This window comes from Bombina bombina, chromosome 4 (genome assembly GCF_027579735.1).
Source record: "Bombina bombina isolate aBomBom1 chromosome 4, aBomBom1.pri, whole genome shotgun sequence".
Classification (NCBI taxonomy): domain Eukaryota; kingdom Metazoa; phylum Chordata; class Amphibia; order Anura; family Bombinatoridae; genus Bombina; species Bombina bombina.
In genome coordinates, this window is record NC_069502.1 from 19185588 (window position 1) to 19197959 (window position 12372).

The window sequence follows — 12372 nt, forward strand, 5'->3', positions numbered from 1 at the left end:
TAACAACCAGTCTCAGAGATAGAGCAAGTGCAGGGTACTCACAATATGAGAAGGGACTCAGATGTGCCTGTAGACGCAGACTGGTATTTGCAGCAGACCAGCTAGCTGTACAAGGCACTCCAGGGTCCCAGGATGGAGATCTGTATGTCTTGGCAGATTGTGAGTGGAAGGTCCAGCAATATAGAACACAGGGGCTAGGTACAAACAAAAGCACATGACTGTGTGAATCTGTAAGGTTACAATGGTTAATCTACAACCTGTGCAGGGTACCCACATTTTAAAGTGGCACTCAAATGTACCAATAGAGGCAGGCTGGTTTTCACAGCAAACCAGCTGGCTGTAAAGGCTAAAAAACAGGAAGCTCCACAGCAGACAGGATCAACAGGTAGCTCAGAATATGGAATGATCAGCGGCAATGAGGATATGTGATGTTAAAAGAATTTAATAATAATAAAAACAATCATAAAATATATATATATATCACTCATGCATCATGAGTACAAAACATGCAACGCGTTTCTCGGTATACACTGTTTCATCAGGCATGTAATATGTTCTGAATACACATCTTAATTAAGCCTGAGCTACCTGTACACTTCCCCACCCAAAAAACAGTAAGAACCAATCACAATAGCCCTTTGTTTAATTGCTCTTTAGTTGAAGCACCTGAACACTTCTCATCAATTCCCCCTCTAGGAGACCATAATAACAATTAAATGAATTAGTAATAATGTACCCCAATGGGAAAGATTAATATGATAGATACATTTAGAATATACCCCAATGGGAAAGATTGATAAAACACCTAGAATCATATTATGGATACACAGTGAACTAGCTTCGCATATCTAAATAAATGTATCAATAATCCATCTAGTGCTTAACCCACTTTACTATTTTAAATAAAGCAGTCCTACCTATCAGTCTGCTACATTTACTATGAGACACAATCGTACATCTTGTATTTTCATATATTCATATTATAAGGAATAAATCCTTTTGAGGAACACAACTGCTGTACCTTTAAATTATGATTTGTATCACTGTATAATGTGAAAATCCTTTATTGGTAAAAAGGATTCAGTAAAAATAAAGTGAAGTTAGTAGTAGATTAGTTCTGTATATTACTTCATATACTAAGAACTTTTGTTTACACTCCTAAACCAGAGGTAAATAACAGAATCCTAAGTTTAAGGAATAATGCAGCAATAGGAATTAAACTTAGGTATTTTTGTAATAGTGCAACTTTAAACCTTGAGGAAATAATCTTGAGGAAATACAGTCCTGAGAATTTATATTTATATACAATCCAAAAACTTAGCGAGCACAGTCTTTGTTATAAATTCACACAATTCTGATACTTACCTTGCTTGTTGTTTAGTTTCAGCTGAAACCGCTGCAGTGTCAGATCTGCCGCTGTTAGCAAAGTGCTGTATCCTATAGAGAATTGGAGACTCTGTATGTGAAGATTCCTTCGGTAATTCAGGTAAGAGCCGTAGCGGTGTCTCTGTGAGAGGAGGGAGAGAGATGTTATTCTTACCGCGGTCCGGTAGCGTCTGATGTCATAGATGGGAGGAGTCAGGAGAGCCGTTGGTCCGGTCTGTTTGACTGATTCCTTACTTGGAACAACAGGTCAGAAGTTTAGCGCTGACTTGTCAGAGGATTCCTTGCTGAGGATAAAGGTAAGAAGTAGTTAAATGGATAAGTTGTGATATCCGGCAGTTCCCCAGTCTTGATATAATGACTTCAGGCACTATTAAACAAGCAGGTAATATTGCTGTTGCAAGTTGAAGATAAACAACTAATTCTTAGTTATCAGGATCGAGTTGGTGAGGCTTTAGTACTTTCAGTTAGGTTCAGGAAACCTGGTGCAGCTATGCTGTATGAAAAATTAGTAAGCAATGAGTAAAAGGAAGTGGTAGGGATTTAAAGGCATTGCTACCAATCAGATTGCTGTTATAACTTAAAGGGACAGTGTGGAATCCTGACATGACCCCCCCCTTCAAGGCAGCTGTCCCACAGCTGTGGGTCTATGATGGTCAGGATATCTGCGATGAAAAATAGAGAGTAACCTAGGGGCTCTGAGGTTGGAAGCCGGTTCCCATGTATCATCGTCAGGAGAATAGTTCTTCCACCGGACTAGATATTGTAGTTCACCCAAATTATATTTAGAATCGAGTATCGAGTGGACTTCATACTCATCGGGGTCCAAGGTCTGTGGAATTGGAGGTAGAATATTAGTAATCTGTCAAGTTTTCATATAAGGTTTTAGAAGGGACACATGGAAAGTGGGATGAACTTTGATACTGTTTGGTAGTTGGAGGGTTACAGCGTTGTCATTCACAACCCGTATGATGGGAAAAGGTCCAAGGAAGAGAGTTGCCAACTTTTTACTGGGTATCTGTAATTTTAGATTTTTGGTAGATAACCAAACCTTGTCTCCGATCTTATAGGAAGGAGGAACCCTCCTACGAAGATCATAATAGGATTTCTGTTCGGTTTGTGCTTTTTTGATGTTGTTATAAATAAAGGAAAAATTGTCCAAAAGGGAATTCTGAAAATCTTCAACAAGGGGAGAATTGGTTATTTCTTGAGAGATTATATTGAGTGGTGGATGAAATCCATAATTTGCGTAAAAGGGAGTGAGTTTCGTTGAGGAATTTAAGGAGTTGTTATAAGCAAACTCAGCCATTGCAATAAATTTCATCCAATCGTTTTGGTGGTAAGAGCAGAAACACCTTAGGTATTGCTCTAACCATTGGTTAAGACGTTCAGCTTGTCCGTTTGTTTGAGGGTGAAAAGCTGTGGTGTATCTATGTTCGATGCCTGTTATTTTGCAGAAGTTCTTCCAGAAATGTGAGGTGAATTGAGAACCCCTGTCGGTTGTTAAAATTGGAGGAATACCATGAAGCTTGATGATGTTATTGATGAAAAGATGAGCTGTTTCAGAAGAAGTCGGAAACTTATGATACGGGATAAAGTGAGCCATTTTTGAGAAGATGTCTATTACTACGAATATGGTATTTTGATTATTCGAGATAGGTAAGTCAACTATAAAGTCCATTGACAAGTGGTGCCAAGGTCTAGTGGGGGTAGGTAATGGCATGAGCAGACCGTATGGAGGTCTTTTCTCTGATTTTGAGGTGGTACAGATCAGACAAGTTTGGATGTAATCCTGTATAGTATTCTGCATATTTGGCCACCAAAAATTCCTTTTTATCAATTCAGTTGTACGTAAGATTCCTGGATGTCCTGCTAGGGGTGTGTCGTGGAATGTCTTGAGTATGCGTGATCTCATTGCTTCTGGAACATAGAGTTTCTCTCCATGATAGTAATCGTCTTCTCTCTTAATGAGTGATTGATGAGGAGGATCTGGTTCTTGATTTGTAAACTTCCTTATGTCTTCAAGGAATTGGTTAGTGAAACCAATGAACTGTTTAGTATGTATGATGGGGTAATTGTTGTTAAGGTCTTGAGGTTTTTCTGGTAATCGTGACAGGGCATCGGCTTTGCCATTTTTACTTGCTGGTCTATAAATGATATTAAAATTAAACCTAGCAAAATAGAGGCTCCAACGGACCTGTCTTGCAGATAGAGTTTTATTGCATTTTAAAAATTGAAGGTTTTTGTGGTCATTATAGACTTTAATAGGGTATTTGGTGCCCTCTAAAAGATGTCTCCAATGTTCGAAGGATTGTTTAATGGCTAAAAGTTCTTTTTCACCAATTGGGTAATTTCTTTCTGCCGGAGTCATCATTTTGGAAAGAAAAGAAACAGGATGAATAGGGCTTTTGAGTGTTTCTTGTTGTGAGAGGACTGCTCCTAAAGCAAAATCTGAGGAATCTACTTCCAGGATATAAGGTAGATTTGAGTTTGGAAATTTCAATATGGGAGCGGTGGTGAACCGTTTTTTTAATGTTGCAAAAGAAGTAGTAGCATCGGTATCCCAATGGTAAGGAATTAAAGTGCTGGTTAAACATGTAAGAGGTTTTGCGATTTTAGAATAATCCTTTATAAATTTTCTATAGTAGTTGGAAAATCCTAAACATTTTTGAAGCTCTTTTTTGTTTCTAGGAGTGGGCCAGTTTTCTACTGCTTCAACTTTTTCTTTCTGCATTTCTATTCCCTGAGGTGAAATGTTGTAGCCAAGGAAAGAAACTTTGTTGGTGTGAAAAAGACATTTCTCCAATTTGGCATATAATTTGTTTTCTCTTAATCTTTGAAGAACCTTACTCACATGTTCTATGTGTTCTGTCTTATTTTTTGAATAAATGAGTATGTCGTCCAGGTATACTACAAGGCAAATATCCAGGAGATCACGGAAAACATCATTAATAAATTGTTGGAAAGTGGCGGGTGCATTGCACAATCCAAAAGGCATGACTAAATATTTGTAGAGTCCATATCTGGTTCTGAATGTGGTTAACCATTCGTGTCCTTCCTTTATGCGTACCAAATTGTAGGCTCCTCTCAGATCTAACTTGGAGTAGATGGTGGCTTGTGACAGACGTTCTATTAATTCCGGTATTAACGGAAGGGGATACCTGTTTTTTTATGGTTCTTTTGTTGAGCTCACGATAGTCTATTATTGGTCTGATTGTTAAATCCTTGTTGCGGATGAAAAACATCCCTGCCCCTGCTGGGGAAGTTGAAGTTCTTATAAAGCCTTTCCTTAGGTTATCGTCGAGATATTGTTTTAGGTATTTTAATTCAGGTTGGCTCATAGGATAGAGATGTCCATATGGGATGCTGGCCCCAGGTTGTAACTCAATGGGACAATCGTATGGTCGATGAGGAGGGAGATTCTCCGCCTCCGTTTTACTGAACACATCTTGGTATTCCCTATATTCTTTTGGTAAAGTTTCTTCTGGAGAATCAATCTGTAGGATTAAAGACTCTGGAATACACTGTTTCCTACAATATGTAAAGGGGAAAGTAATTTTGAAAGGAACCCAATTGATGTGTGGATTATGGAGTTTAAGCCAGGTAATACCCAGGATAATAGGAAAATGAGGTGAAGGAATCATATCGAAAGATAAAAGTTCTGTGTGTCCTAAGAAAGAAACAAGAAGTGGTTCTGTGTGATGTGTAATAGGTCCCGTGGAAATTGTGGAGCCATCAATGACACGTACACAAATAGGTTTCGTTTTGCAAATCAAAGGAATTTTATTAGAAACTACAGTGTGATAATCTATGAAGTTTCCATATGCCCCAGAATCGATAATGCCATCAACCTTCAGATGTCTTTGGTGCCACTGTAGAGAAATAGATAAAATGTTAAAGGAAGATTGATTGGTAGTCTGTATAGAGGTATTAAGATATGTAGACTTACTTCTTTTGGACTTTTGGAGTAATGGACAATCTTGTACCGTATGCAATGGATTTGCGCAATACATGCATAAACTTTTAACTCTCCTGCGTAGCCTTTCTTCGGGAGTTAAAGGTCCTCTGAGCACTCCAATCTCCATTGGTTTGGATGTTGGTTTAGTTGTAGGTGTGAAATTATGAGTCTGGGGATAACTTGATGTCTTGGGACGAACATCTGAGGAGTAGCGTTCTGCTCTGCGTTCTCGTAGTCTACGATCAAGTTGGACTGAGGATTTCATCAGGGCATCTAATGTCTTGGGCAATTCGAAACATGCCAATTCATCTTTAAGGTTGTCAGCTAGTCCAAGACGGAACTGGTTCCTTAGTGAGACTTGGTTCCATTGGGAGTCGGCTGCATACATCTTGAACTCTGTGATGTAGTCCTTCACGGGTCTTTTCCCTTGTTTCAAATTCCTCATGGAGGCTTCTGCTGTTATCTGCACATCAGAGTCTTGATAGAGTTCATCCAATGAAGCAAAGAAATCTTCCAATGAACCTAATAAAGGATTGTCATTCTCACAAAGGTTATCTGCCCAGGTCCTGGGTTCCCCTCTGAGAAAAGAGATGGTACTTAAAACTTTTACTCTTTCAGTGGGGTATGTTCTGGGTCTGAGGTTAAATAATAGTTGACAGGAATTTTTAAACTGTCTATAAATCTTCCTGTTCCCTGAGAAATTATCAGGCATAGATACCTGGGGTTCTGGGGAAATCTCTTGTTGTGAAGTTTTTACTGCAATAGAGTCTCTTATAATGGTTCTTAATGATTGATTTTCAACCTGAACATCACAAACTGCTTGAGCAAGTTGGTCTACCTTTTGGGAAAGGTTATAGACAATTTGAGGGAGGTCAGCTGGTTCCATATTATTTTGTAGGCTGGCTTAGTAATTATATAAGGAATAAATCCTTTTGAGGAACACAACTGCTGTACCTTTAAATTATGATTTGTATCACTGTATAATGTGAAAATCCTTTATTGGTAAAAAGGATTCAGTAAAAATAAAGTGAAGTTAGTAGTAGATTAGTTCTGTATATTACTTCATATACTAAGAACTTTTGTTTACACTCCTAAACCAGAGGTAAATAACAGAATCCTAAGTTTAAGGAATAATGCAGCAATAGGAATTAAACTTAGGTATTTTTGTAATAGTGCAACTTTAAACCTTGAGGAAATAATCTTGAGGAAATACAGTCCTGAGAATTTATATTTATATACAATCCAAAAACTTAGCGAGCACAGTCTTTGTTATAAATTCACACAATTCTGATACTTAATGTGCACAGTCTTTGGTTACCTTGCTTGTTGTTTAGTTTCAGCTGAAACCGCTGCAGTGTCAGATCTGCCGCTGTTAGCAAAGTGCTGTATCCTATAGAGAATTGGAGACTCTGTATGTGAAGATTCCTTCAGTAATTCAGGTAAGAGCCATAGCGGTGTCTCTGTGAGAGGAGGGAGAGAGATGTTATTCTTACCGCGGTCCGGTAGCGTCTGATGTCATAGATGGGAGGAGTCAGGAGAGCCGTTGGTCTGGTCCGGTCTGTTTGACTGATTCCTTACTTGTAACAACAGGTCAGAAGTTTAGCGCTGACTTGTCAGAGGATTCCTTGCTGAGGATAAAGGTAAGAAGTAGTTAAATGGATAAGTTGTGATATCCGGCAGTTCCCCAGTCTTGATATAATGACTTCAGGCACTATTAAACAAGCAGGTAATATTGCTGTTGCAAGTTGAAGATAAACAACTAATTCTTAGTTATCAGGATCGAGTTGGTGAGGCTTTAGTACTTTCAGTTAGGATCAGGAAACCTGGTGCAGCTATGCTGTATGAAAAATTACTAAGCAATGAGTAAAAGGAAGTGGTAGGGATTTAAAGGCATTGCTACCAATCAGATTGCTGTTATAACTTGAAGGGACAGTGTGGAATCCTGACACCTATATATATTTGTAACTTGATTGCTCTATTACATACCAAATTTTGAGAGTGGATCCTTTCACATATAATAGACTAAACTTCACATTTAGACATTTTGTAAACAATTTATCAGAACGATCGTGTGAGAGTATGGGTGATCACTAATTGTATAGCGTCTGACGTATGGACGAATGATAGGCTCACTTGCCTCCGACATCCAGCCAATCCATAACCTCAGAAATCTCACACCCCTATTATCAAGCATACTTAGCATCTTAAGACTCCCAGCTATAATCTAAGAGAGTCCGATGCAGCTCCCCAACATCAGCAGTGCACAGCACATTTACATACGGCTCGAGTTTGTCAGCGCTATCATAGGCATCGATCCATTGTGTCCTATGAAACACCGCCCTCACAACAACCTCTTCACGAACCACTCCCCCTCCTCTCTATGTCACATATCAAACTTTGACAGCTGACGTCTAAAAATCCGTAGATGATCTGATCTAGCGACCCCATTCCCACAAAAAATTATCTCAACAATAACCACCATCCTTCTCCCTCAATGAAATCAACAACGCTAACCCAATATATACGCGCTGATTCCCATAAGAATCAATAGTTGGAACACTTAAAGAGACAACAGTCTCGACACATATGCAACCTCATATCTCAGCCCAACCTCTAACATAAACAGTCCAGCCATTCTTGACTGCATGTCCCATTAGGCAATACTAAACCAATAGGCTCATTCTCTTTACAAATAATACCGGAAGAATAAATATCATCCTCTTTATAGCCATGACTGAATAGCAACAATATTATGAAAAAAAACTCCATTTACACAAAAATCTGTATTAGTATTAATAAAACCGGATATCTATAGTGTCTTAAATAAAAATAAATATTAAATAATGTATTAGACTGAATAAAAAAGATTACTAATAAATACTCATCACAAACACACCTATTAGGGGAAATAATACTATACACTGATATTAAATGAGAATGTAATAAAAATAAACATAAATACCAAATCCCTCTCTCTACTAAACTACAAGGACCCGAAGTCAATATATAAATTAACTAATACAGAAATACTAATGTGAATAAAATAACTATAACAGTGAAAACCCTATTAGTGTACCACGTGAGAGCCAGAAATATTAGGCTCAATATAATAAGTGCCAACCCTACTCCTGGTTGGAATGCAATAATACTAATAAATATACACAAAGATGGTCATAGAACCAATGCTAATAATAAACAACTATATCAATACGGTCCAATAAAATGTGACAACTATGCTATAGTGATATATAATCAATTATAAAGTTATAATAAACAATCCTAATAATGTTCTAGTAGTGATAATGACTACGTGTATCCATAATACTAATAATAAATTATAATGAACTAACCAAATGCCATGTGACCAAAATAATAATCATGAATTATAATTTGTACTACAATCACCAAATACTAGGGTAATATTGGTATATTTGTATATTTAGAGAAGTGGACAGATGTCAACAGTCAATTAAACTCTGGTTCACTGTAATGTGTGTGGGATCAACTATGTCATCCCTACAGCAGTCATAATATCAAAGTTCCCAATATCAAAATCCCAATACATATATGAATGGTCATTCTTAACCTAATGGGAGCTAAAACATCCACCACAAATATTCGTTATACACAAAAATGACCCTCTCACGGCCAAGTGTGGCCATCACAAAAAAACTAGCAGTATCTATCACTTCATTCAGACCTAGTGGAAATAAGGTTTTAAATTTGTAGATCCAATAGGTCTCTCTTTGTCTGAGTCGTGAGAACCTATTGTATGAACGGCTAGATGGAACACTTTCTAATGGAGTGATCTTGACATTACATTTCCCTGCAATATGCTCCTGGCAAACATGCCTAGGTACACTATGTTTCAAAGATTTATTTTTTATGTTTCTAAGGTGTTCGCTCCACCTGATTCTTATTTTTCTGCAGGTTCTCCCAATATATTGGAGCCCACATTCGCAGGTAAGTACGTATATCACATATGAAGAATTGCAAGAAAGTCTAGAAGTTCTTAGATATTGTTCTCCCGTGGTGTTTGATTTAACGCTAGATGCTTTATGGGTAATATAATTGCACATATAGCAGCGGGTCTTCCCACATCTAAAACTACCTTTCATTAGGTGTCGGGTAACTCCAGATTCAGAGTTTTTATTAGCATTCTTCTGTCTTTCACCTTTAGACAACATAACTACTTTGCTGGGTGCTAGTCTTTGTTTTAAGGTAGAAGCCCTTCGATATACGATTTTTGGTCTTGTGGGTAATGTTTTTTTCAAAATAGGGCCTCTCATAAGTAGGGGCCAATGTTTTTCTAAAGTTTTTCCTATAGCTTTATAATTGGAATTGTATTGGGTCACAAAAAGAGGAATCTCTTTATAGGGATCCACATTATTTTTCTCCTCATCATTTTTTTGTTGATGCAAAACGTTTCATACGGTTGAGTTTTCTAGCCCTATTATAACTATTGGTAACTAATTGTAATGGATAACCTTTCTCTATGAATCTTGACTTTAATGTCTCCGATTGCTCGTCATACTTATCTATAGAGGAGCAATTGCGTCTTATTCTGCAAAACTGGCTAAAAGGTATATTTTTCTTCCAGTTTGATAGATGATTACTGCCAAAATGTAGAAAATTATTACAATCAACTTGTTTAAAATAAGTTGCAGTACATACATTACCATCGGTATCCCAAGAAAGGCTTAAATCCAAGAACTCTATCGTTGATTGCTGAATATTAGAAGTAAACCCAATGCCCATGTTATTATTGTTGAGATGTGATACAAAATGTTTTGCCTCATCTAGAGGACCATAAAAAATAAACAAAAGATCATCTATGTACCGGCCATAGAACACCAGATTGCCCCACCAGTTTGAGTCATAGATATATAACTTTTCAAAATGACCCATAAAAAGATTAGCAAAACTGGGGGCAAATCTGGTGTCCATGGCCGCACCCTTAATCTGCAAATAAAATTCATCCTGAAACTGAAAATAATTATGATGTAAAATAAAATCAATCAATGTGAGTAGATATTCTTTTTGCGTCTTTGGCATGTAAATATCTCCCTCCAGATAGAGACTAGTGGTAAAAAGACCTATTTCATGTGCAATATTGGAATAGGTGTTTTTGTGATGAGTATTTCTTAGTAATCTTTTTTATTCAGTCTAATACATTATTTAATATTTATTTTTATTTAAGACACTATAGATATCCGGTTTTATTAATACTAATACGGATTTTTGTGTAAATGGAGTTTTTTTTCATAATATTGTTGCTATTCAGTCATGGCTATAAAGAGGATGATATTTATTCTTCCGGTATTATTTGTAAAGAGAATGAGCCTATTGGTTCAGTATTGCCTAATGGGACATGCAGTCAAGAATGGCTGGGCTGTTTATGTTAGAGGTTGGGCTGAGATATGAGGTTGCATATGTGGCGAGACTGTTGTCTCTTTAAGTGTTCCAACTATTGATTCTTATGGGAATCAGCGCGTATATATTGGGTTAGCGTTGTTGATTTCATTGAGGGAGAAGGATGGTGGTTATTGTTGAGATTATTTTTTGTGGGAATGGGGTCGCTAGATCAGATCATCTACGGATTTTTAGACGTCAGCTGTCAAAGTTTGATATGTGACATAGAGAGGAGGGGGAGTGGATCGTGACGAGGTTGTTGTGAGGGCGGTGTTTCGTAGGACACAATGGATCGATGCCTATGATAGCGCTGACAAACTCGAGCCATATGTAAATGTGCTGTGCACTGCTGATGTTGGGGAGCTGCATCGGACTCTCTTAGATTATAGCTGGGAGTCTTAAGATGCTAAGTATGCTTGATAATAGGGGTGTGAGATTTCTGAGGTTATGGATTGGCTGGATGTCGGAGGCAAGTGAGCCTATCATTCGTCCATACGTCAGACGCTATACAATTAGTGATCACCCATACTCTCACACGATCGTTCTGACAAATTGTTTACAAAATGTCTAAATGTGAAGTTTAGTCTATTATATGTGAAAGGATCCACTCTCAAAATTTGGTATGTAATAGAGCAATCAAGTTACAAATATATATAGGAGTATATGAAAATACAAGATGTACGATTGTGTCTCATAGTAAATGTAGCAGACTGATAGGTAGGACTGCTTTATTTAAAATAGTAAAGTGGGTTAAGCACTAGATGGATTATTGGTACATTTATTTAGATATGCGAAGCTAGTTCACTGTATATCCATAATATGATTCTAGGTGTTTTATCAATCTTTCCCATTGGGGTATATTCTAAATTTATCTATCATATTAATCTTTCCCATTGGGGTACATTATTACTTATTCATTTAATTGTTATTATGGTCTCCTAGAGGGGGAATTGATGAGAAGTGTTCAGGTGCTTCAACTATAGAGCAATTAAACAAAGGGCTATTGTGATTGGTTCTTACTGTTTTTTGGGTGGGGAAGTGTACAGGTAGCTCAGGCTTAATTAAGATGTGTATTCAGAACATATTACATGCCTGATGAAAAAGTGTATACCGAGAAACACGTTGCATGTTTTGTACTCATGATGCATGAGTGATATATATATATTTTATGATTGTTTTTATTATTATTAAATTCTTTTAAAATCATATATCCTCATTGCCGCTGATCATTCCATAATCTGAGCTACCTGTTGATCCTTTCTGCTGTGGAGCTTCCTGTTTTTTAGCCTTTACAGCCAGCTGGTTTGCTGTGAAAACCAGCCTGCCTCTATTGGTACATTTGAGTGCCACTTTAAAATGTGGGTACCCTGCACAGGTTGTAGATTAACCATTGTAACCTTACAGATTCACACAGTCGTGTGCTTTTGTTTGTACCTAGCCCCTGTGTTCTATATTGCTGGACATTCCACTCACAATCTGCCAAGACATACAGATCTCCATCCTGGGACCCTGGAGTGCCTTGTACAGCTAGCTGGTCTGCTGCAAATACCAGTCTGCGTCTACAGGCACATCTGAGTGCCTTCTCATATTGTGAGTACCCTGCACTTGCTCTATCTCTG